Source organism: Myxine glutinosa, chromosome 6, assembly GCF_964187855.1.
Source record: "Myxine glutinosa chromosome 6, kmMyxGlut1.1, whole genome shotgun sequence".
In the NCBI taxonomy this organism is placed as follows: domain Eukaryota; kingdom Metazoa; phylum Chordata; class Myxini; order Myxiniformes; family Myxinidae; genus Myxine; species Myxine glutinosa.
The window spans coordinates 80,385,680-80,411,528 of NC_136266.1; the positions used below are offsets into that span (position 1 = coordinate 80,385,680).

The 25,849-nt window shown below is 47.7% G+C and overlaps 1 protein-coding gene across 1 annotated transcript in view; it reads left to right on the top strand.

Moving 5' to 3' along the window:
- Positions 1-21,504: 21,504 nt before the first annotated feature.
- Positions 21,505-25,849, top strand: part of LOC137429090 (epithelial sodium channel subunit alpha) — a 49,829-nt gene continuing 45,484 nt past the window's right edge. The window contains exons 1-2 of the mRNA XM_068119108.2: positions 21,505-21,632; positions 24,988-25,131. The gene's annotated coding sequence lies outside the window, so the exon portion shown is untranslated. The remainder of the gene's footprint in view (positions 21,633-24,987; positions 25,132-25,849) is intronic.

A 25,849-nucleotide genomic window follows, 5' to 3' on the forward strand; every position in this document is an offset into this window, starting at 1 on the left:
ATATCATTTAGATCTGTAGTACATCCTGTAAGAATACATGCATGCAACAGGCATTAAAATCAGAGTATTTCATGAGCAATGGTCGATTCAATATAGCAATGGTCCAACAGAGAGGACAGTCAGCGCAGCATTTAGGGGCGTACATACCATTCAAACTACAGGACTATGTCACAGTGAGTTCCGCTGGAGTGTCCGCGCACCCCGGTTGTCCCGGGTCTTATAGACGCCCCTTCTGTAGCGAGCACACCCTGGGTTCACCTTGGTATAATTTCACTACAATGACATCATAATTAGACAATTACAAAACTTCATTCGTTCAAGATGAAATTTATTGAGCGTCATCTAGGGATAAATTGGTGGAGAAAAAAATAGCGATGACGTCATCGGTCACGTGGTTCGGCCGCCATATTTGTTTTAACACAAAAGCCTTAAAATCCACTAAAAACAAGTCTTGGTGAGGGTCTGCAATCTCTGATTGCTCTTTCTTGTTTTCATTTGTTAAAGGCAATCCCTTTTTCTCTGCAGTGTACAACTAACAATTTAATGCTGCAACCCATGATCCTGTAGAGTTTTTTCCCCCCAGGAATGATATCATTTGCATTGCACACAACATTGTGTGGACCCTCCAGTACCTCTTAAGGTTTTTTCTGGAAGATATCGGATGACATTTAAATTCTGCAAGTCAACCACAGCCATCTATACTCATCTTGAAATAAATCAACATGCTGGACTCACTGTACAGCTGTACATCCTAATAACCAGATGTAAGATCCACTTGAGAGAATGGACTATACTTGTCCAATTCATAAATGGTGTCTTCCAATATCGGAAGTGAATAATGTTCGTTAAGCAGGGCATTTGTAAGCTCTCAAGGGTCAATATGCACTCTCAACTCAGACTTTTGCAGTGTAATAGTGATCTAGTTGACCCACAGAGTTGATTCATCAACCGAGATTATACACAGCTAAGTTTGCAAGTCGGTCCAGCTCAGCTTTGATTTTGGGCAGACAGCAATAACAATACGCTGTCGAGATGGCATGACAATTGGCACTGCTGTCTTATCAACCTTCAGGTGGTGTAGGTCAGGAAATGTGCCCATTTTAATATTGCTACGGTTTTGAGATTTGCACATTGAAGTCATTAAAAGTTAAAGGGTTGCCCCCCATAGTTAGTTCCACGAGCAACATATAGGCCCATTTGTAGTATACTTATGTCTTAGTATGTGTAAGAATAGGCCATTTCCCCTCTTAGTACCTGCGTTGTGTAAAGACAGGAGAGTAGGCCATTCCATTCATTTTGCGTCCACCTTCCAATTCTACCTCTATGGGCGTAATCCATCCCGCGTCCCATTTGGTTGCCCACTAGTCGAGTAACACGAGGTAGGCCTAGAAAGATGGGGGCGGCGTTGAAGTCGGGAGCGGCAGAACGATGACGGTAAGAGCCACCAGCCAATCAGAGCTCGAGCGAGAGGGCGTGGTGAAGCGCGTCTGGTGAGTTCCAGAAGGCTCGCGGGGCGGGTCTATATAAGCCCATACGAAAAGCCCTCGAAAGGACTTGCAGAGAGGGAACTTGATAAAAGGACTTGCATGCCAGGACTTGCAGAGAGGGAGCTTGATAAGAGGACTCGCATGCATACGGCAGTGGCAAAGGACTTGAAGGACTGGCTTGCACGAGGAGAGAGAGAAAGAGAGAGAGAGAGAGAGAGAGAGAGAGAGAGAGAGAGAGAGAGAAGAACGAGAAGAACGAGAAGAACGAGAAGAACGAGAATCACTCGCCATTGTTGAACTTTGACCTCGCATTAGAACGTGCACGCCAGGAGATAGAAGAAGAGGCGTTGAACCGTACAAGTACGCGGGCGCAGCCAGACACGCCGGTAACTCATATAGCGCTTTTCAGCCACGCGAGTAAGCACGGCCATAGCCTCGAGTGAATAGCAGCCAGCCGCGCCAAAGTCCGCTCTCTACCGCTCGCCCAGGGTAACCGTTCCGTTCAGGCGACATGCTACGTCGCTACGCGCTCCTGCCTTCTCCTGCATCCATCTACACGGGACGTGGCGGGGACCGGAGGAAGCTGCACGAGAGCCATCCCTGGACGTGCTCAACATCATCCTGTCATCTGCAATCCCCGTGTGAGTGTGTGTGAGACGGGCCCGTTTATCCAGGAGTATTAAGTAAGACTTATAAGGCTGCTCTGTGTCCCTTTCCTTCTACCATTGTATAGTGTAAATAAATTATATTCTTCCTTCTGATTCGATCGTTCCCGTGATTTCTCCATTGACTAAGCGTGGTACGAATAAAACCGCTTGAATTGGGTTCCACCATCCATAACGGCGCAGATCACATGTACGCAACCGCTCGGCGTATCACTAACACACGTGGTTCATGCGGGGCTAATTTCCTCGCTTCCAGGGCAGCGCTAGTACTTAGGTAACAGCGAATTTGGTCCTGAAACCCTATTTAGCGCTGTCCAGAAGGGACGTAATAGGTCCCGGGTCGCGCCAGGTCAGTCAAAGACAAGAGAACTATTCCCCCCTTGATAAGGGGAGAAGGCCGGCGGCGGATCCGCAACAATTGGTGTCAGGGGTTGGGATAGGACCTGAAGTGCGCTTAACGCACTCCAAATTACGAGCGACCGAAATTTAGTTTTTTTAAATCCAAATTTAATTCGTGCCATGGCTAGCCAAGGCGATTGGATGACGGTGGGGGTAGAAGATGAGGAGATAGAAGAATCGATAACCCAGCACCCAAGGGAAGAGTTGGAGCAAGAGGAGGAAGCAGAAAGGGTAGAAAATGGCGGCGCCTCGCGCATGGTGGCGAGGGCCGAGCCCGTGGCGCCAGGGGGTTCGGACCTGCACTTACTCCTAACTCAATTCATGGCATCCATAAAAAAGGAAGGGGACAAAACAAGAAGGGAAATGAAGGATGAAATTTGGGGACTAAATGATGACATAAAAAAAATAAACGGTAAGATGGATACCCAGAGTGACAAATCCACCCGGGAAATAAACGGGTTGGAAAACAAAATGGGGGGCCAATTGAAGGAAATGGGGGACAAATCCACCCGGGACATAAAAAAGATGGGTGATCAATTGGAAGAGGTGAAAAACGGGCTGGGGAGCAAAATGGACACCCAAAAGAACGAATTGAAAAAAATGAGGGTGGCGTCGAAAAAGGAAATAAAAGAGGCAGGGAAGGACATAAGACGCAAGTTGAGCAAAGAGGTCGCAAAGGGACGCGATTAGGTAACGCGGTGCGAGGAACACGTGGGGAGTGAGCTTGGGCAGAGCACAGCCAAGTTGACCGAGGGGATAGAAATCGCGACTCGGGGTGTAGAGGAGCCAACGGCCGCCGAATTGGACAAGGAAAATGTATGGGCGCCGACGGTCGAGGTGGAAAAGGAGATAATTCAAATTATAGTTGAAATTGGGGCCGAGAAGACGGCAGGGTCAGAAATTAAATCGGAGATTGAGATGGAATGTACTCAAAGTCTGCATCTGCATCGTGATGTCGTGCTGCCTAACCCCAATAAAGGTTTGCAGGTGCTGGCGGAGAAGAGAATCCCGAAGGTGAGCAGGAGCGTGTATGGCGCAAAAACATTTTTGGCGCGCTTGGGATCGCGACGTAACCCGGGCGCTCGTGGAAGGTCTGTGGTGCGGTGTGAAAGCGAATGGCACGCGTGTGCGAACGGCACCGGAGCGCGAGTGTGTAACAGGAGAGTGTGTTACAGAGTGCGAGGAAGAATGCACAACGGAGTGTATGTGGGAGGAGTGTGAAACGGAGTGTGAAACAGAGTGTGCGATGGCCGAGAGTGAGAGAGGATGCACACCAGAGCATGTTGAAGAGAGTGTGCAGAAGTGCACACCAGAGCGTGTGATTGGGTGTGCAACAGGAGAGTGCACACCCGTGGGTAAGTGTGCGCTGATTGGGTGTGTACCGGGAGAGTGCACACCCATGGTTGTTACTGAGGGTGTAACAAGAGAGTGTGCGCGAGGGTGTGCGATGGCCAAGTGTGTAACGGAGTGCGCGAGTAGTATGAGTGTGCCAGGATGTGCGCGAGGGTGTGTGATGATGGAGTGTGCGAACAGCGTGAGTGCGCCTGAGTGGTGTGCACCTGAGTGTGCAAGAGAAGAGTGTGCACAGGAGAGTGCAGTAATGGAGTGTATGGGGGCACCTCGGTGTGCGAGAGAGGAGTGGGTCACATGTGGGTGTGAGAATGCGACTCGGGCATCGATGCAGCCCGGGGCAGCGTTTAGGGCAACGGATAGCCGGCGCGAGCCTTCGGTGCGTGGTGTGCTTGGTGTGCAGCGGGGATCAGCGGGAATCGTTGCCGCGGCGGCGTGCACGATTCGTGCCGGGCCCCGCCCTGTATGGTCGGTGCCGCGCATTGGCGGGAAAGGCGATCGGCACAGTTCAAGGGGGGGGTAGGAGAGGTCGGAGCATCGCCCCCTGGCGGGCGCGGTGCTCCGACCGTGGGCGGCTGGGCCATCGTGCCAGGGACCGAAAGGCTCCGCGCAGGGATGGCGCCTGGAACCTTGGCCCAACCAAATCTCCTCCCCTGAATCGAAAATGCCGGACGGACCCAACCAACAGGAGACCAACCACCCGCATGCATTGCTCGGCATTTCAAAGCCGAGCTGTGACGATGTATTTCCGCACCGAGAGGCTCAAGTGGAGTGGACGAATGGCGATAGTGTTGGCGGATGGTGCCCGGCGTAGAGGAGTGGTAATTTCGCCATTCCTCACTTTGGGGCATATGAGCAGTAGATTATGGGGTGGCAGTGTAAACTAGCCGAGGGCGGGCTAGGATAATAGCTAGGGATTAGAAGGATGACAGTAGGGACAAGATTTAAGTAGGGACATGGTACAGGTAGAGGGGACGTAGAGAGATTAGTTGGATGATAATGACGAGGGAAGTGCTTAGTGTAAGGGAAGACGGGAAAATACGAGTATTAGGGGGGAAAGCAGCTAGTTAGATGATGCTGTGTGTGTGTAGTAGTGTGGAGAAATTGTGGGTGTGGATGAGCTTGAGCAAATGAGGAATTGAATGGGAATCAATGTGTGTGGATGAGCTTGAGCAAATGAGGAATTGAATGAAATTGTGTGTGTGGATGAGCTTGAGCAAATGAGGCATTGATTGGGGATAACCAGTGGTGGTGTATGAGTGGTGTATTGAGGACAAGTGGAATTGTGTTGAGTGAATTGACTTGCATAGGGTCCAAGTGGAGAAAAGGTGTAAGAGCACAAGAGGTGTGCAAGAGAACTTGGTGTGTGTGCGAATATTTGGTGCGGAATGTTTGGTGCGGGATAGAAGGTGTGGAATGCATGGTGCGAAGGAGTGAATGGGGGAAGATGGACCACTTCACGAATACCCGGGGAGGGTAGCTAAAAGTCAGGTAGATGGCTTAGGTAAATTGTTGGATATTGACACCTGTGGTGCAGGTAGTGGCAAAGAAGTGCTTGGATGGGTGCATGAGTCCGTGGAATGGCTGGGCGTGTGGGCTTTGTTGGTGCGTATGGTTATTGGAGCACTCCACCACTGGTAGTCTGTCGGCCAGGTGAGGCCGCAGGTAGGCTCTGGGAGCCAGTCAGAGTAGTGTTCAGTGGGGCCCGAGGATCCTAGGAAAGGACCCGGGTAGCCCAATGCCAGAGAGGGCATCAGAGGGGTAAGAGAGCCAGGAGGGGCCTTCCCCGATTTAGGGTAGTCGCAAGGAGCAAGGTAAGCTCGGGTGGCGACTTCAGTGGCGGAGGTGCGCAGGTAGGTAGACCTGCTAGTGGAGCCACACGACCCAGCCCCGAAATTGTGCAAAGGCACAGTGTGAAAAATTGGGGAGTGAGACCCAAATTTGGAGGGCACCAAAGGGTGGGTCAATGGGAATTGGTTTTTAGAACCACATAGTGTAACGATGGCCAATTGAATTGGCAGGGCAAGACCCCGGGTCATGTAACTGAGTTAATGTTATTAGAGTATAGTTAGGATGAGGAATCTCTTCGCACCATCCACATCCACTCACCAAGGGAGACGAAACTCCACACCAGGTTTTGTGAACTATTTGAGTGAGTAAAGACGCATCTCGACGTGGATGAGACAATGTGTTGATTCCATCTCTTCCTTCTTGGGAGGAATTGGAAGACGAATTTGGTTTAGAGGGGGATATGGGAGACAAGACGTAGTGACGAATTTGTAATTTGTAAATACAGGGAGGGGCAAGGGTAGTGTAAGCTGACATGGGGGGGGGGGGTGGGGGGGGTACGGACGGGTAGGGACGAGCTTGCTCTGCTCGCTCTCCCGCGCCCCTCGCGTTGCATTACCTTGTATTGTGTGTACCTTTGCGCCCTTTCCTTTGCGAACTGTGCTTTGTCTCTCCTCCCCACCCATGGACCCCTTTTGGAGGGGAGTGTGCAGGAACACTGAACTGTGCAGCTGCACATGGCTACGCCTGTGCGGCACCCCTGCTGCATTTTGCTGCACCACAATACACATTATGGACCACACATTCTGTGGCCTTGCCTTTTTGCTGAGCAGTCATTTGCTGCAAACTTACCTTGCACCTGCGGACCACTGGTTTTAAGTGGCGTCGATGTCACGCAGTGGGACCACATGAGATTGACCCTGCTGGCAATAAAAACGGACACGGTTTGTACATTGTATTCTGGTGTGCCAGGAAAGAAGACCTTTAAGTTTTTTTTATTATTGCACACCGAAGATGAAGCAGGAAGCAATAAGATGCAGCCAAGCAGCAAATATGACATTTGAAATGTGAACTTTTTGTGTAATGTGTATTGGTGCATTGCTGTGCTTTTTCTCCCCTCCAATCTTCTTTCCACAAAAAGAACAGGTCCTGGGTTATGGAGATGTAAATAATTAGGTTGTAGTTGTAAATAAGATGCCACCCACCGGCTTTATGTTTAGTTTCAAAACAATTCTGCAATTCGGTTAGCTGTGGGTGTGAGTCGGTTAGAGTTAGTTACACAGCGCAGTAGGTGGGACATATCTAGTGTTGTAAAACTGTCACATACAGGGAGTTAGATTAAATGTTAGAGGGGAACCACATCTAAGTGTCACACATAATTAAAAAACTAGTCCCAAACCTTTCTCAAAACCGGTCGTTCTCACTTGTGTGGGTTTGACTCGGGGACGAGTCTGGCAAGGGAGGGGGGCAGTGCTACGGTTTTGAGATTTGCACATTGAAGTCATTAAAGGTTAAATGGTTGCCCCCCATAGTTAGTTCCACGAGCAACATATAGGCCCATTTGTAGTATAGTTATGTCTTCGTATGTGTAAGAATAGGCCATTTCCCCTCTTAGTACCTGCGTTGTGTAAAGACAGGAGAGTAAGCCATTCCATTAATTTTGCATCCACCCTCCAATTCTACCTCTATGGGCGTAATCCATCCCGCGCCGCATTTGGCTGCCCACTAGTCGAGTAACACGAGGTAGGCCTAGAAAGATGGGGGCGGCGTTGAGGTCGGGAGCGGCAGAGGCGATACCGGTAAGAGCCACCAGCCAATCAGAGCTCGAGCGGAATGGCGTGAGAGCGCGTGGTGAAGCGCGTCTGGTGAGTTCCAGAAGGCTCGCGGGGTGGGTCTATATAAGCCCATACGAAAAGCCCTCGAAAGGACTTGCAGTGAAGGAGCTTGATAAAAGGACTCGCGTGCATACGGCAGTGGCAAAGGACTTGAAGGACTGGCTTGCACGAGTGGCGCGAAAGGATTTGTTTGAGGACTTGCGCAGAGAGAGAGAGAGAGAGAGAGAGAGAGAGAGAGAGAAGAATGTGCATCACTCGCTGTTGTTGAACTTTGACCCGCATTGGAACGTGCGCGCCAGGAGATAGGAGAAGAGGCGTTGAACCGTGCAAGTACGCGGGCGCAGCCAGACGCACCGGTAACGCATATAGTGCTTTTCAGCCACGCGAGTCAATAGCAGCCAGCCGCGCCAAAGTCCGCTCCCTACCGCTCGCCCAGGGTAACCGTTCCATTCAGGCGACACGCTACGCGCTCCTGCCTTCTCCTGCATCCATCTACACGGGATGTGCCGGGGACCGGAGGAAGCTGCACGAGAGCCATCCCTGGACGCGCTGAACATCATCCTGTCCTCTGCAATCCCCGTGTGAGTGTGTGTGAGACGGGCCCGTTTGTCCAGGGGTATTAAGTAAGACTGTATAAGGCTGCTCTGTGTCCTTTTCCTTCTACCATTTGTTACGTGCTCCTCCCCGACCCCCTGGACACGGTGTACCTCCAAGCCCCGAGAGGAGTCACAGCAGAAAAATGTGTTATTCTGTATGTCAAAGATCAATGGAGAAGCCACACCAATTGTTACTCACAAACAAATATTGTATTAAGATCACACAAGAATAACAGTACAACAATAATAGTAATCAAAAGTACAATCAATATATGTCCTATGATGGTACCATCAGTTTCGTAATATATAACTCATTGTGCTCCAAGTGAGCGGAAGGAATAAGATTCCCAATGACTCTAATTCCCGGCTTCAAGCCAAAGTGGATTTGTTCCAGCGATCGTCAGATCAATGTCCAATCGAGACCAGAATCCCGTTGGGTTGGCAGTTACAGTCCCTGCTGCCAAAGCAGTGCAAAGGTGCCCTCCAGGCGACTGGGAAATCCAAAGGCGCCCTCCAGGCGACTGGGAAATCACACCCTCGGGTATGGACTTTCCACAGCTCGCAGTCGGCAAACCTCCGATTTACCTTCAAAATCTGCGGTGCACACACACACACCAGATACGTCTGAATGAGGTGAAAATGGCTGACGTGAAGCAAAGAATAACCTTGCGCGACACGCAAAGGCTGAAAGCGAAGCAAAGAAACCTTGCTCGACGCGCAAAGCGCGCGAGTCAAAATGGCCAACGGCCCGTTCTCGAGACGTAACGGCCCGACAATGATGACGATGATTCTCTTCAGAATCCACCGCAAAACCTGACACGCAGGTTGATCTGTCACAGCAATAACAACTCTGTCGCAGGCATCCCTTTCCCGGGAAACCCAAAGTTCACTCGTGACTCTTGCTCGCCAACGTTCGTTCTAGACCTCAAAGCGACTATGCTTCTTGTCCGACTCCCCTCGCTCCGCCTTATGTTTTTCTATTCTCTTCCTCTTCGTCGTCCGGTTCCCGATCCGGTTTCCTGTTTCTTTTTAACGCTAACTTTTTCACCTTTTGAAAACAGTTCATACACAATAAACCTTTTCAAAACAATAATAGTACATGGAATCAAAAATGTCCACAGTGGATGAAAACCACCACAACGGAAGTGACGAATCCGTATCACATTGTACAGTGTAAATAAATTCTATTCTTCCTTCTGATTCAATCGTTCCCGTGATTTCTCCATTGACTAAGCGTGGTACGAATAAAACCGCTTGAATCGGGTTCCACCATCCATAACGGCGCGGATCACGTGTACGCAACCGCTCAGCGTATCACCAACACATGTGGTTCGTGCGGGGCTTATTTCCTCGCTTCCAGGGCAGCGCTAGTACTTAGGTAACAGCGAATTTGGTCCTAAAACCCTATTTAGCACTGTCCGGAAGGGACGTAATAGGTCCCGGGTCACGCCAGGTCAGTCAAAGACAAGGGGACTAATCCCCCCTTGATAAGGGGAGAAGGCCGGCGGCGGATCCGCAACAATATAAAATGCTTCAGGGTAACTACCTATGAAAGTTACATTTGACACTCTTTCAACATTGAACGTTGTGATTGGCTGTAATGAGGTTCATCTGCTCAGTTGCTTAGTTAACAAATTCAACAGAGTATTTCTTGTTGTTCTTGGGGTGATGGATAGTTTTGTGACAAATTCCCACTGGTGTCATCTCCACATCATTCTGCTTTTTTTTTATTTCTTGGAAGTTGGCTCGAGGTTGTCCACATAGGGAGCAGGAAGTATAGATTGATTGATGTGATGATGAAATAAAGCGACCTGGTAAGACATGTTCCTTCAGATGAATGCAGGGCAATGGCCTGTATAATCGTTTTGCAACTTTTGTTTGAAAAGTTTCCAGTTTTCTGTGACATAAAGTCGATATTTCAAGACGTGGTTGGTGTATGCCATGCAACACAGCTGGGGTAGAGACGACGGCTGTCTGCACATGAGTATAACCCAGCTGGCCCAAGCGCATAAGCACACAGATTCAAAATAATGATGAGCAGCCCAATCACAAGTGGTATACAGTTGAGAATACGGGAGCGCTCTCAGTTGACAAGGTGAAAATATATTTATCCCCACAGCACAGAGCACAAAAGCAGCAAATTGATGGTGTAATGGTTAGAGCATCCACTCAGTCTGGGAGGTCAGCTGTTGCATGTGCTGCTTGATTCTCAGCATGGGCAAACACCCATAAGTCCCTCATAATAGCGCAGGCTTTGATAGGCCTGATGGCCTCCTCCTGCATCGAAGTTCCTTGTAAGGGAGCTCGTATATTAACATGGCCTCGAGTAGAGGTCTTTACATAGGCCGTCACCTCCCGATTCAATTGCAGTATATGCCACGACACCAGCGAAACGTTTCACTGCTGCAATCATGTTACATGTCCATGTTCAGCAAAGACGTCAGAGGTAAAGGGCCACAAGGAACTCAAAGATGAAGAGGACAAATTTAATGACCGACTTGATACAGAGCATAGGAAGAGTCGAGCTTGGCAAGCGAAGCATGATACTAGACTGTGTCGAACGCCTGAGATATATATGCTATATGCAAGGATATGATCCTGGCCTCGTGGTTGAGATTTAGGGCCTCCAACTATTGTTGAGAGAAGAAGTAGAAGCATGTCTCGTGCTGAGACCATGATGGAATCCAACCTGATGGCCAGACATTTGGCTGTTTGGGAAGTAGAAAGACTTGACGTCAGAAGAATAATGGATTCAGTGACTTTACTTATAATCAGAAGTAATCTTCCTGGTCTGTGGTTGAGTGGATCAGTTTTGTACACGGAGGTGATGTTTGCTGATTTCCAAGCAGACAGAATGTGGTGAAAGGAGCAGCAGAGGATGAATCGAGCAGACAGTGGAAGTAAGAAAATCACTTGAGCATGATTTGAGAGAATTGGCAGACACCATGTGGTCCCATCGCCAATGCAAGGTCCAAGTTGGACAGAACTCTTTCTTGGGCAAACAAAGGCAAAATTTGTCTCGGGAAATCTGGAGGCAAACCCAGAGGTAAGAAATCCTACTTAGTCTCGGGCAGTCTTTAGAGATGCCATTTGAGATGAGAGAGGGGATGGAGGGTGAGCGTACACCAGAGATGGGCTTCACAAGATGCCACCATGACTTTGACAAACGAGACTGGTTTTGTCAAAAGGTAATTTGAGAGGTTTTGTCAAAAGGTAATTTGAGAGGTTTTGTCAAAAGGAAAGACGGGCTTGACAAGCTGCCACCATGACCTTGAGGAAGGACATTATAGTTTTATCAAAAAAAAGATGTAGACCACGGTTGAGATGGGAGGATTGTGCGAGGTGGGGGTTTTTTTAATTTTTTCCCCATCATCAAGAGTTTGGACCCTTTTATGACAGAACCCCAAATAGCAGGTCCACGATATCAGTTGTTTTTAGGCAACTTCACTGGATTGTCTATAGCGGACACCAGTTCTCGTAACCTTCCAAATGATGGAATTCAAAGCGGAAAAAATATATATATATATTTTTGTATACAAGATCGAGGCTCGTGAAAGAGTTAACATTAATCACAAAAAAAACAAACGGACACATAAAACACAAAATACGGGGAGCGGTAGACAACATGGGGAGAGAGGAGGAAGCACAAACACAACATTTGAGAGCAGGGACATCGGGAGATCTGTGGGAGGGGGATGAATTAATGGGGGTAGAAAAGATAAAGGTTTTGGATGGGGAAGGATACTGCAAAATTAAGGAAATCTGGAGTGAGAGTCTGAAAAAGCAACGAGTGAAAGATGACGAATAGCAGCCAATGCTGCTCAAGAAACCGGCGTGCTGAATCGGGCCTGCAGACACCGCCACTGGCGTGGGAGGAGGAGCGCAGCCATTATGGAATCCCCAGCATGCAAAGTGCTGCAATGGGGATGAGGAGGAGGCTGGAAGGGTCCTCACAATTGATGGAACGTTGAATCCATCCATTGTTCTATCTGTCCGCTATCGCATATTGAGACTAATCTTGAAACGCAGGACTATAGTGCACTCAACATCAAATTCTTGCTCTAATCCTGAGGATATATCAGAACCCCCCACCCCTCTCCCCTCATTTGATCTCTCCCCTCCTTTTATCTCTCTCCTCCTTTTATCTCTCTCCTCCTTTTATTGCTCCCCTTCTTTTATCTCTCCCCTCCTTTTATTGCTCCCCTCCTTTTATCTCTCTCCTTCTTTTATCTCTCCCCCCCTTTTATCTCTCCCCTCCTTTTATCTCTCTCCTCCATTTATCTCTCTCCTCCATTTATCTCTCCCCTCCTTTTATCTCTCTCCTCCTTTTATCTCTCTCCTCCTTTTATCTCTCTCCTCCTTTTATCTCTCTCCTCCTTTTATTGCTCCCCTTTTTTTTTTATCTCTCCCTTCCTTTTATCTCTCTCCTCCTTTTATCTCCCCACCCATTTTTCTCTCTCCCCTTCTTTTATTGCTCCCCTCCTTTTATCTCTCTCCTCCTTTTATCTCTCCCTTCCTTTTATCTCTCTCCTCCTTTTATCTCCCCACCCCTTTTTCTCTCTCCCCTCCTTTTATTGCTCCCCTCCTTTTATCTCTCTCCTCATTTTATCTCTCCCCTCCTTTTATCTCTCTCCTCCTTTTATCTCCCCACCTCTTTTTCTCTCTCCCCTCCTTTTATCTCTCTCCTCCGTTTATCTCTCTCCCCTCCTTTTATTGCTACCCTCCTTTTAACTCTCTCCTCCTTTTATCTCCCCACCCCTTTTTATCTCGCCCGTCCTTTTATCTCTCCTCTCCTTTTATTGCTCCCCTCGTTTTATCTCTTCTCTCCTTTTATCTCTCCTCTCCTTTTATCTCTCCTCTCCTTTTATCTCTCCTCTTCTTTTATCTCTCCTCTCCTCCTTTTATCTCTCTCCTTTTATCTCTCCCCTCCTTTTATCTCTCCCCTCCTTTTATCTCTCTCCTCCATTTATCTCTCTCCTCCATTTATCTCTCCCCTCCTTTTATCTCTCCCCTCCTTTTATCTCTCTCCTCCATTTATCTCTCCCCTCCTTTTATCTCTCCCCTCATTTTATCTCTCTCCTCCTTTTATCTCTCTCCTCCTTTTATCTCTCTCTCCTCCTTTTATCTCTCTCCTCCTTTTATCTCTCTCCTCCTTTTATCTCTTTCCTCCTTTTATTGCTCCCCTTTTTTTTTTAATCTCTCCCTTCCTTTTATCTCTCTCCTCCTTTTATCTCCCCACCCCTTTTTCTCTCTCCCCTCCTTTTATTGCTCCCCTCCTTTTATCTCTCTCCTCATTTTATCTCTCCCCTCCTTTTATCTCTCTCCTCCTTTTATCTCCCCACCTCTTTTTCTCTCTCCCCTCCTTTTATCTCTCTCCTCCGTTTATCTCTCTCCCCTCCTTTTATTGCTCCCCTCCTTTTATCTCTCCCCTCCTTTTATCTCTCCCCTCCATTTATTGCTCCCCTCCTTTTATCTCTGTCCTCCTTTTATCTCTCCCCTCCTTTTATATCTCCCCCTTTTTTTATTTATTGCTAACCTCCTTTTATCTCTCCCCTCCTTTTATTGCTCCCCTACTTTTATCTCTCTCCTCCTTTTATCTCTCTCCCCTCATTTCATTGCTCCCCTCCTTTTATCTCTCCCCTCCTTTTATCTCCCCTCCTTTTATCTCTCCTCCTTTTATCTCTCCTCTCCTTTTATCTCTCCCCTCCTTTTATCTCTCCCCTCCTTTTCTCTCTCTCCTCCTTTTATCTCTCCTCTCCTTTTATCTCTCCTCTCCTTTTATCTCTCTCCCCTCATTTGATTGCTCCCCTCCTTTTATCTCTCCCCTCCTTTTATCTCTCCCCTCCTTTTATCTCCCCTCCTTTTATCTCTCCTCTCCTTTTATCTCTCCCCTCCTTTTATCTCTCCCCTCCTTTTATCTCTCTCCTCCTTTTATCTCTCCCCTCCTTTTATCTCTCTCCTCCTTTTATCTCTCCCCTCCTTTTATCTCTCCCCTCCTTTTATCTCTCTCCTCTTTTTATCTCTCTCCTCCTTTTATTGCTCCCCTTCTTTTATCTCTCCTCTCCTTTTATTGCTCCCCTCCTTTTATCTCTCCTCTCCTTTTATCTCTCCCCTCCTTTTATCTCTCCCCTCCTTTTATCTCTCTCCTCCTTTTATCTCTCCCCTCCTTTTATCTCTCCCCTCCTTTTATCTCTCCTCTCCTTTTATCTCTCCTCTCCTTTTATCTCTCTCCCCTCATTTGATTGCTCCCCTCCTTTTATCTCTCCCCTCCTTTTATCTCTCCCCTCCTTTTATCTCTCCTCTCCTTTTATCTCTCCCCTCCTTTTATCTCTCCCCTCCTTTTATCTCTCTCCTCCTTTTATCTCTCCCCTCCCTTTATCTCTCCCCTCCTTTTATCTCTCCCCTCCTTTTATCTCCCCTCCTTTTATCTCTCCTCTCCTTTTATCTCTCCCCTCCTTTTATCTCTCCCCTCCTTTTATCTCTCTCCTCCTTTTATCTCTCTCCTCCTTTTATCTCTCCCCTCCTTTTATCTCTCCCCTCCTTTTATCTCTCCCCTCCTTTTATCTCGCCTCTCCTTTTATCTCTCCCCTCCTTTTATCTCTCCCCTCCTTTTATCTCTCTCCTCCTTTTATCTCTCCCCTCCTTTTATCTCTCCCCTCCTTTTATCTCTCCCCTCCTTTTATCTCTCTCCTCCTTTTATCTCTCTCCTCCTTTTATCTCTCCCCTCCTTTTATCTCTCCCCTCCTTTTATCTCTCCCCTCCTTTTATCTCGCCTCTCCTTTTATTGCTCCCCTCGTTTTATCTCTCCTCTCCTTTTATCTCTCCCCTCCTTTTATCTCTCCTCTCCTTTTATTGCTCCCCTCGTTTTATCTCTCCCCTCCTTTTATCTCTCCTCTCCTTTTATTTATCTCTCTGTCTTTTCCTCCATTTTCTCCTCAATCCCACCTTTTCTTTTCCTTCTGTGCCGCCGCCGCCCCCCCCCCCCCCCCCCCGTCGTTCATCTCACATATTTTCGTCCCCCCCCCCCCCCCCACCCCATTTTCTACACTACCATAGTCGATCCCACCCTCTCTCCATCATCTCTTGCCCCGTCCCATGAACCCCGCCCCTCTAATTGTGTTTCCTCTATTTCGCCCTCTCTCTCTCTCCCATATCTCTTCCAACCCATTCTATCATTTCTCTCTCCTTCCCCTCCCCTCCCGTTCCTTAATTATATTTCCCACTCCCACCCTCCTTTCCACACCAGACTGGATGACCTTCTAGTTGTGAGATATGCCCTCAGATCATTGCAAATTGTCCCTCAGAGATGCATCGGGATATTGGACACGTGATGTATATTAAAATAAATTCAGGTGATTGAACGTCTTGATCCTAACAAAGAAAAGATGAATAAACCAAGTGAGAAAGTGCGTTCAGTGCTCCACCATCTTAAGTCATCGACTCATCCCCCAACCTGACCCATGACCTTTGCCAAGAACACCACCCCTTCCTAAACCAATCGGCTCCTACTTGCTTGGTTCCTTTTCCCTTTTCCGGGAAGCTAAGGGATTGCTGGGCCTACATTTACATATTACATTTACAGATTGCTATCTTCGAGTAGGTCTGCGATGGTTTAAAAGCACCAGTACCGATTCTTCTTGGAAGAACACGAATGAAAAGAAGACCTATATTAAAACAATAAAGCTAGAGATATTGAAGATGATATATCAAGTGATGGATGACTTGAGTTGCTCTGTTCACTTTGAAACAAACCCTCATGTCCTTACGTCATGGACCCCGTCTACCTTGAGCCCCTTACATCCGGCACACTTCAACCCGCTTGCCCTTGCATGGAACACCTTGATAGGAGCGGTGTCATGACCTTCCCAGCTCCTACCCCTATCACAGTGACCTACCTAAATCTACAACCATTCTCTACCTTCTTCTGCTTATCTCAGCTTGTAACGCGAAGAACGACACCTTTACACCTGCGGCTTCTCCATTCTGTGAAGATTTACCCAGCCTAGAGAATCGAGTGTCGATGTTCGCCCCACCAACCACTTTTTCGTGCACCCTCTTCCCAAAATTGTGCTTTGCTCGATTGCTTTGCCATTCAAAACACCTGCTTATTGACACAAAATGCTTGGTGCGCTTAAACAATTGTTCATGTAAAATAACAAACTAAATAATTGCTGGTTTATCATTGTTAACAAACGAAGATTTCATTTCCATAACAAACAATTTCCACTTTAAGCATTATCTCGTTTAAGGTTTGAAACGCCGCAAAACACAATGGCTGCTGCTTTCTAAGCTGTGCTCCATTTGATATGAGAAAGTTAAACAACCGTGTTGCTCAAGGCGTTTCGCAAGCACGCAAGCCCATGGAAACTATGTTTAGTGACGTCATTGTGACAATGATTACCGGTACAGCAAGTGGTGCGGAACTTTATCCTGAGATTTATTGCATGGTCGAGTTAAGTTTGCAGCACAAATTAAACCCTATAAACACATGGGTGACGGGGAGGGGGGGGGGCGTGGTGAAGGGGCGGGGTAAATTGATTTAATACGTATGCATGGGGCGGTGGAGCTTAAAATGAATTGAGAAATAAAAATTGACGAATGAAAAAGGAAAACTAGCTGGATAAAAACTTCCACCATATGTGTAGGAAATACATATGGTACCCCTTACAATGTAGCTTTTCCGTTTCTTTTGCATTAATTACATATCATAAACATTGTATATGGCAATAAAATTATTATTTCGGATGCGAAACCTATTCTGAAAAATGCAAACGTGTAATGGTTTAGCAATAAATAAATCCAAGAGAGATGTAAAATATTCGAGCAATACTTAGGTTGTGCAGTTGAAAGATGTTGTGAAAATAAAAATTTAGTCGAAATTGTTTTCAAATTGTGTAAAATAAGTTTTGTTAATGTCAGGAATTGACTTTTTCCTCACTGTCCAGTATTTCTTACACGTATTAAAGACTCCATGGTACCTTGAACGTACCTTTCAACATATTAAGGGGGCGTAGGCCATTGTGGAACATATATAAATATTGTCCTGTCTGTAGCTAGTTAAGACCAGCCTTGGATGAATAGCCGAACATTTTATATCCTGAGGCGGCAGCCGAAAATGGCGGTTATTTTACACGTGCGGGATGAAAGGATGCGAGAGGTTTATCTGAATGATAAAGCACGGGTTAAACCGAAACCACAACGAATAAACAACGACAACAAATTTTAAAAAATGCAACACAAGGAATTTAATGAAAAGACATTTAAAGACGGACACACGGGGGGGGGGGGGGGGGGAGGGGATCCTTTTTTTTAGTGCCAGCACGTAGCAACATAGATTTCCAACGAGTTATTTTGGTGAGTACGGCAGTGCAAGATGACGACGGCCGACGAAAGGTCCAGGAGTCGAAGCGCCCCAAAATGGTGGCGGCACGGTGCGTCGAAAACGCCCAGGCGTGAGGCAGGAGTCAAGACGGCCTCCTTTCGATTCCTCAGCCTGGCAAGCACAACGCGGCCCCAACTCCCACCACGAACCCAGCAGTCACCAAAACATCTTTTGCAATTGTCGCACCAGCTCTCAAAAGAACACCAACACAACAAAAATGGCCAGCATCTTGTCAGAGTCCGAGGACCTCTTCCTGTTCACTCAGGTGAGCCAATCGGGTAATTTCCCTTCCAGTTCGCACCGCCCACATCCTCTGGGCCAATCATGTCCTACAGAGGCGTGGCCTGTATCCTATTAGGTCCTCTAGAGGCTGGGCTTAGTCTGGGAACCTGCTTGCTTGCAGTTGATGGTTGCTGTGGTTGTTTAAAGGAGGTTTTACATGGCCGGCCTTGTCAGCAAAAACGTGAGGGGAAAATTAAAGAGGGGAAGCATGCACTAGGGACAATGATCCTTAATCCCTACCACTAATTAGCACTGCTTCACCCCTCCCCCTCCCCCATGTGAAGAACATTAAAACAACCCTAAGTTACAGTTTCCCTGCTTAAGTGCATCGACATTCCTCCTATGCGTTACACGGTCCATACTATTTCCTATACAGTGCTATCCTTTCTATGGTATTCTGGTGAGACCACAAGAGACCAGCAGGTAGCACTTTGGGTAAGTTAATGCGTACTGATTCATTTCGTTAGAGTTTGTATCGTTTTTTGTTTCATTTCTCATTTCATGCTTTGAAATGAGGATATAAATATATATTCAATATATATTTATATTCTCATTTCAAAGCAAATTAGTCTTGTTGTAGCCAATGCACTTTATTCCAGGTTAGAACGTGATCCCTGGGCCAAGGAATAGAAGGTAGCTCCCCGTGTACGTGGGCCAAGGGAGGGGAGAGGTAGGTAGCTCCCCATGTACGTGGGCCAAGGGAGGGGAGGGTGGGTAGCTCCCCGTGTACGTGGACCAAGGGAGGGAGGGTAGATCCCAGTGTACGTGGACCAAGGTAGGGAGGGTAGCTCCCCGTGTGCGTGGACCAAGGGAGGGGGGTATCTCCCCGTGTACGTGGACCAAGGGAGGGGAGGGTGGGTAGCTCCCCGTGTACGTGGACCAAGGGAGGGGAGGGTGGGTAGCTCCCCGTGTATGTGGACCAAGGGAGGGGAGGGTGGGTAGCTCCCCGTGTACGTAGGCCAAGAGAGGGGAGGGGTAGCTCCCCATGTACGTGGGCCAAGGGAGGGAGGGTAGCTCCCCGTCCGTGTACGTGGGCCAAGGGAGGGTGGGTAGCTCCCCGTGTACGTGGGCCAAGGGAGGGGAGGGAGAGGTAGCTCCCCACGTACGTGGGCCAACGGAGGGGAGGGTGGGTAGCTCCCCGTGTACGTGGGCCAAGGGAGGGTGGGTAGCTCCCCGTGTACATGGACCAAGGGAGGGAGGGTAGTTCCCCATGTACGTGGGACAAGGGAGGGAGGGTAGCTCCCCATGTACGTGGGCCAAGGGAGGGAGGGTAGCGCCCCATGCACATGGACCAAGGGAGGGTAGCTCCCCGTGTACGTGGACCAAGGGAGGGAGGGTAGATCCCCGTGTGCGTGGACCAAGGGAGGGAGGGTAGCTCCCCATGTACATGGATCAAGGGAGGGAGGGGAGTTCCCCGTGCACGTGGGACAAGGGAGGGAGGGTAGCTCCCCGTGTACGTGGGCCAAGGGAGGGAGGGTAGCGCCCCATGCACATGGGCCAAGGGAGGGAGGGTAGCGCCCCGTGTATGTGGGCCAAGGGAGGGAGGGGGTAGCTCGAGTACGTGGGCCAAGGGAGGGAGGGTAGCGCCCCATGCACATGGGCCAAGGGAGGGAGGGTAGCGCCCCGTGTATGTGGGCCAAGGGAGGGAGGGTGGGTATCTCCCCGTGTATGTGGACCAAGGGAGGGGAGGGTGGGTAGCTCCCCGTGTACGTGGACCAAGGGAGGGGAGGGTGGGTAGCTCCCCGTGTATGTGGACCAAGGGAGGGGAGGGTGGGTAGCTCCCCGTGTACGTAGGCCAAGAGAGGGGAGGGGTAGCTCCCCGTGTACGTGGGCCAAGGGAGGGAGGGTAGCTCCCCGTCCGTGTACATGGGCCAAGGGAGGGTGGGTAGCTCCCCGTGTACGTGGACCAAGGGAGGGGAGGGTGGGTAGCTCCCCGTGTACGTGGGCCAAGGGAGGGTGGGTAGCTCTCCGTGTCCGTGGGCCAAGGGAGGGTGGGTAGCTCCCCGTGTACGTGGGCCAAGGGAGGGTCGGTAGCTCCCTGTGTACGTGGGCCAAGGGAGGGTGGGTAGCTCCCCGTGTACGTGGGCCAAGGGAAGGTGGGTAGCTCCCCGTGTACATGGGCCAAGGGAGGAAAGGTAGCTCCGCGTGTACGTGGGCCAAGAGAGGGTGTGTAACTCCCCGTGTACGTGGACCAAGGGAGGGAGGATAGCTCCCCGTGTACGTGGGCCAAGGGAGGGTGGGTAACTCCCCGTGTACGTGGGCCAAGGGAGGGAGGGTAGCTCCCCGTGTACGTGGGCCAAGGGAGGGAGGGTAGCTCCCCGTGTACGTGGACCAAGGGAGGGAGGGTAGCTCCCCGTGTACGTGGGCCAAGGGAGGGTGGGTAGCTCCCCGTGTACGTGGGCCAAGGGAGGGAGGGTAGCTCCCCGTGTACGTGGGCCAAGGGAGGATGTGTAGCTCCCCGTGTACGTGGACCAAGGGAGGGAGGGTAGCTCCCCGTGTACGTGGACCAAGGGAGGGAGGGTAGCTCCCCGTCCGTGTCCGTGGGCCAAGGGAGGGTGGGTAGCTCCCCGTGTACGTGGGCCAAGGGAGGATGTGTAGCTCCCCGTGTACGTGGACCAAGGGAGGGAGGGTAGCTCCCCGTGTACGTGGACCAAGGGAGGGAGGGTAGCTCCCCGTCAGTGTACGTGGGCCAAGGGAGGGTGGGTAGCTCCCCGTGTACGTGCGGATATTCACGCCCGGTCGAAACTTATCGAAAAATCAATGTCGGTATCAGCACCACTTTCCCTCTCGCTGTGACCTTTAACCTCGACCCTTGTTGTGGAGTTCACCTGCACTCCAGTCCCACGACATTCATGTCGTCGTCCTCGGTTTGTTAGGAGGTCGAGGAAGGCAAAATCCCACAGGTGCTGCGGGCGATGCGCGCACGCGTTATCGGTAAACAGCATCCCTTAAGGCTCTTACCTTTGATGACTTGCTCCTTTGGCTCTTCTTACCTTTGATGACTTGGCTCTTTATACCCACTTACTCACCTTTGGCTCTTACTCACCTTTGGCTCTTACCTTTGATGACTGGAATCTGAAAGTTAATTACACCGATAAAAACGACATCCTGATGATAATTTTTAAATATACGGTAACCATCTCTACCACAGCCCACGTGACCTTCACGTGAAATACGGTACTGCGGGTAGGTGTACCTTGTGTGTGCGCATGTTTGTGATTTTGGTCGGTTTCCGGTTTCTCTTTGAAATTTTCTTCCACGTATCGTGCATCTGGACCCACGTGACCCGCCCCACCCTTTAACGGCGAATCGTTAGGTATATCCGACACACTTGATTCTTCTTGGTTATGTCAACTCGGTAATATAAAGCATCTTGATTGATTTATTAAACCAATTATTTTAATAATCGATTGCTATTGATCTGCACATACATTTGTTATCCGCTGATGTTGGGCTCCACACCTGATGATTATTTTAAAACGTTGTTGTTTTTCTCAAATGTTTAAAATACGTTTATGGCTCGTAAATGTGCTTTGTGAACTCGGAACTCCCCTATCTGATCTTGCGATCATTTTATCAATGACTTGGGGACTTGTTGGAATTTTCTCACATCTCCACCCAGCGCACCCTCAAACCCCCCCTCGTACCGCCCTTCCACCTCCCATCTAACCTACCTGTCATCCTCACCTTCCTCCCATCTCTCTCACACTCATCCAGGACTGTCTTGATGTCAGTACCGGTCGGAATAGCTGCGGCCAGCCCTTAGCAGCGACTACTTTATGTCTTTGTCATTCCAACCGCACAGCAGCAGCCACGGCTTGGGACAATGTTACATCAGGGAAGGAAAGGTAACCTATAATAACAAAAATGTGTGATATTGTCTCCATGAAGCTGTTGTCCCATATCAGAGGCAGCATTTTTATCCTTCATCTTGGATCGTCTAAACAATTTAACATTGGATAGATTTGTTTGAGGGGACGTTGTTGTCGAAGAATGATTTGTAATGTTCATTGTTCCTTCGTATAAAATTTCCAAAGAAACCCTGAGCTTATTTTTCACAATGATGAGTTTCCACTCTTGCGTCTGAAAAGGCAAATTTGTGATTGCCATGATATGAGTCGATGTCCCTTTTAAACCTGGTGTTGACTTAACGGTTAAGCCGGCCGTCTTAAGATCTCACGGTCTTGAGTTTGAGCACCTCAAGCCGTTAAATAACACCAGGTGGGTCGACTCGACCTGTCGTTTTTCCGAGGTCAGAAAAATGAGTACCAGGTGACTGCATCAGCAGCACAGCAACGCTCCCAGAAAAATGATGCAACCAGCAGCCACAGGCTTCATTTGAAATAATAATAGTTTCCCTTTTTCTCGATAGTACGGCAGTTTCGGAAACATAACTTACTCCTGGTGGAGAAATCTTATTTATAAGCAAAAATAAAACCGGAGTAGCATCCTCTTTAAATCATACCAAATGACAGTGTTTTCTTTCGAAAGCTGATCCATTTGGATAGACGTTGATTTTCCCCCAAAAAATGTTTTCATTATTATTATTTTCAATATATTATATATATAATCTTTTTGAAAAAAAAACTTTTTTCCACATGAAGGACAATATTTTTATTACCCTCGCCACGAAAGGTGGATGGACGTTATGTTTTCACCCCTGTCTGTCTGTTTGTGAACAGGTTATCTCAAAAAGTTGTGGACGGATTCGGACGAAATTTGGCAGAAGATAATGTATGTGACAAGGACGAAATGACGAGATTTTGGTGAAGAATCGGATTCGGATCCGGCTAGTAGAATTTTAAAGTGATTCTTCTCCATTGGGAGATAGGGCCAAAAATCTTTAAAAGGACGGATTTGCAGGATATCTCAAAAAGTTGTGGACGGATTTGGACGAAACTTGTTGGGCCGGTTGTGTGTGTGACAAGAAAGAATCTATTCGATTTTGGTGAAAAATATTTCTACATTATATAAATTCTGCATTGTGATTTTCTGGTCGACTCTGAGATGCAACGTTTGAACTGTAATTATGGAGGAAAAACTTTTCTATATATATATATATATATATATATATTAAAACAGCACAACATCCTCACATTCTCTCAAAACAATGTTCAAGTTAAAAAGAAAACTAAAGAACCTAATTAATCCCACCATGAGAGGTTGTTTGGCCAGGAAACGTTTTTGGCACAAGTCTTTCATGAACTGGTTGGCCAGGTCTGATGTTCGACTGAAGGTGGCAGGAATTTGCATTTTGTTCAGGTTGCCGGCAATAACTTTTAACGTGCACAGTTCACCAGTACTGACAGACAGGACGCCCAGCTTAACTTCGATCCGAGGGACTTCAAACTCATTAAATCCTCGCCCTGCTTGTGAAGCACCAGGGTGGCGGTTGATAGCTGGGTCGAGATTCGTACCCAGGCTAGACAGCTCAGATGCATGCATACCTCCAGGCTATCCTTCCAGCCCAATTACAGGCCTGGTTATTGTGGTCTATTTGAAGTAATGTTCAGCTGTGACATGGAATTCGATTCATCTGTTTAGCAATATAAAGAAATTGATTTCCAAGGAGTAAGGAATTTTAAAAATTCACTCGAGGGGAGGAAGTGGCTGTGGGAAGGGAAGAAAGAGCAAGCACGTTTCTTTTGTAACATACTCTTATTTTGAACTTTCAAACCATCAGCATAATTATGTGCGTAAACATTGGGAATGTAAAATATTCCATCTTTTTACTCATGGCATCTAGTACACAACAACATGCATTTTAAGGCCATTTTCCCTGCTAGAGCGGGGGTTAGCCTTGCGGTCCCCATGACAATCTTCTCCATTTTGCCCTATTTTCTGCATCTCTCCTTGTTAACCCCCTTGCCCGCATTTCTTCTTCCACCAGCTTTAACCAAGTCTTTCTCGGTCTTCCCCGTCCTCTGCTTCCTTCTACATTCATTTCCATCACTCTTCTCAACCAGTCACTTTCATCCTTCCTCAACACATGACCAAACCATCTCAACCTGTTCCTCTTCACAGCATCAATCACAGGCTCTATTCCCATCAGCTTTCGCAATTCATCATTTGTCTTCCTCTCTCTCAAAGATACTCCGCACATCCGTCGAACCATTCGCATTTCCACCCTTTCCAACCTTTGTTGCTGCTCTACGTTCATTACCCATGTCTCTCTCCCATAAATCATAACACTTCTCACAGATGCAGCATACACCTTTCCCTTCAGCTTCAACGACACTCCCCTCATCATCAGCACACCACTCAGTTCCCGAAACTTCTTCCATGCACATCTCACTCGAGCAACCGTTGCCGAGTCTGATCCACCTTCTCCATTCAGCATGTCTCCGAGGTAGCAAAATGTTTTCACACCTTCCAGCTTCACACCGTCTCCAAGATCCAACTCAACATCTCCTCCATCTGCAGCTCCCTCTGTGCACACCTTACACTTGAATGTAGCTGCCACACTGGGTAATGACCCTCTCAGACCACTACATTTTTGATGAACCCACTCAGCGCACATTGTACATTGAATGGAGTTCACTCCGACACCCTTCCTACACACAGCACAGGGCCACTTCCCAGTTCTTTCCACCTAGTATATTTCCACACATCTAGTATATTGGCCATTATTGTTTCATTCATCCTTGCAAGCTTTTGGGAAATGTTTTACACGTTACCCAGCTCTCCGGAAATGCTTCCGAAACAATCAATCACCCTCCCATTTATTCCTTACCATCACCTTCATCCTCTCCAAGTTTTTCTAATTTGCCTATACATTACATCACTGATAAAATAGAGAAATTGCATGAGCTTTGATCAACACAAAGTTTATGTCTGGTCTGCTCTACTTTCACCCTTGATTTACCTAAAAATAACCCACTCCCCCAACTTGGGGAGTGTTTTTTCCTTCATTGTTGTAAAAAAAGGAAAAAAAAAAAAAAAGAAGCTTCCTATGGATTCTTTTCCAAAATGATGTGCTGGATGTGGTGTGCTGAAGGTTTATACTTGTGGTGGTGAGTGGTGTACCACCAATTTTGTGCATGGTATTTGTCAACCAATGTTTTCAATGACGGCCAAGATCTATGATTTACCCACATATCAACAAGTAATATGGGCAGCAATATGTCCATGGATTCGTTTTTTTTTGTCTCACGATTACACAGCTGTTGCATGCTATTGTTGTTTTGACGTCCCTTCCTCCAGCCACCTAGACTGAAGACTTTTTCCTGGGAGCGAAGGACACCTTGTTGAGAGTGAAATTTTTTGGGGTTCTGCACTCAACAGAAAAAAACATTTTCTTCACCTTCAGTTATTCTCGTAGTCGCAAGTTTCATAACTTGGGCCAAGGTACTTTGTGTTTCATACCCTTCCATGCAATCTTTCAAGATTGTTGCCCGTCATGTCATCACCTAGTGTTTTCTCCCATCCCCACTCATACCCTTAGTCTTGCTGACTCCCCCCTCCACTTTCTGCCATTCACATGTGAGGTCTTTCTCTCCCTATTCACCTTTAATCTTCAATCAGTCTGTCATTTCGCTCATCCGTACCTAGATTTCTATATCCAAGATTTTCACCAATCTGCCGTCATAATCCGAGCTGCTGCTTCTTCTTTTCTTCTTCTTCTTATCGTAGTAGTATTGGTCATAGTAATGGTATTCAAGTACATGTCTGTGCAGGACACCATCAGTGCCAAAGAAACTAGAAATTATGTGACACTGCGACGTAGACAGATTATGCATACAGTCACATGAAAAAGTAAGTACACCCCATGTAAAGTTTTGACTTTTTCAACATATTTCAACATACAGCTATTTGATCTTCATTTCAACAATATTGATAGATAAAGGTGATATAATATAACAAATATCATGAAACATTTACATTTAGTACTCCATTGTATAATTTAAATAAACATCAATGCAAATTTCGCATGTGGAAAAAGTAAGTACACCCCCACATTTATCACTACTTCAAATACCTAAAATTAGAATCAGGTGCACCAGCTCAGGTGCAAATGATTAGAACATCGTTAGAGAGGATCTTGGAGGAACCTGTGTTATTTAAA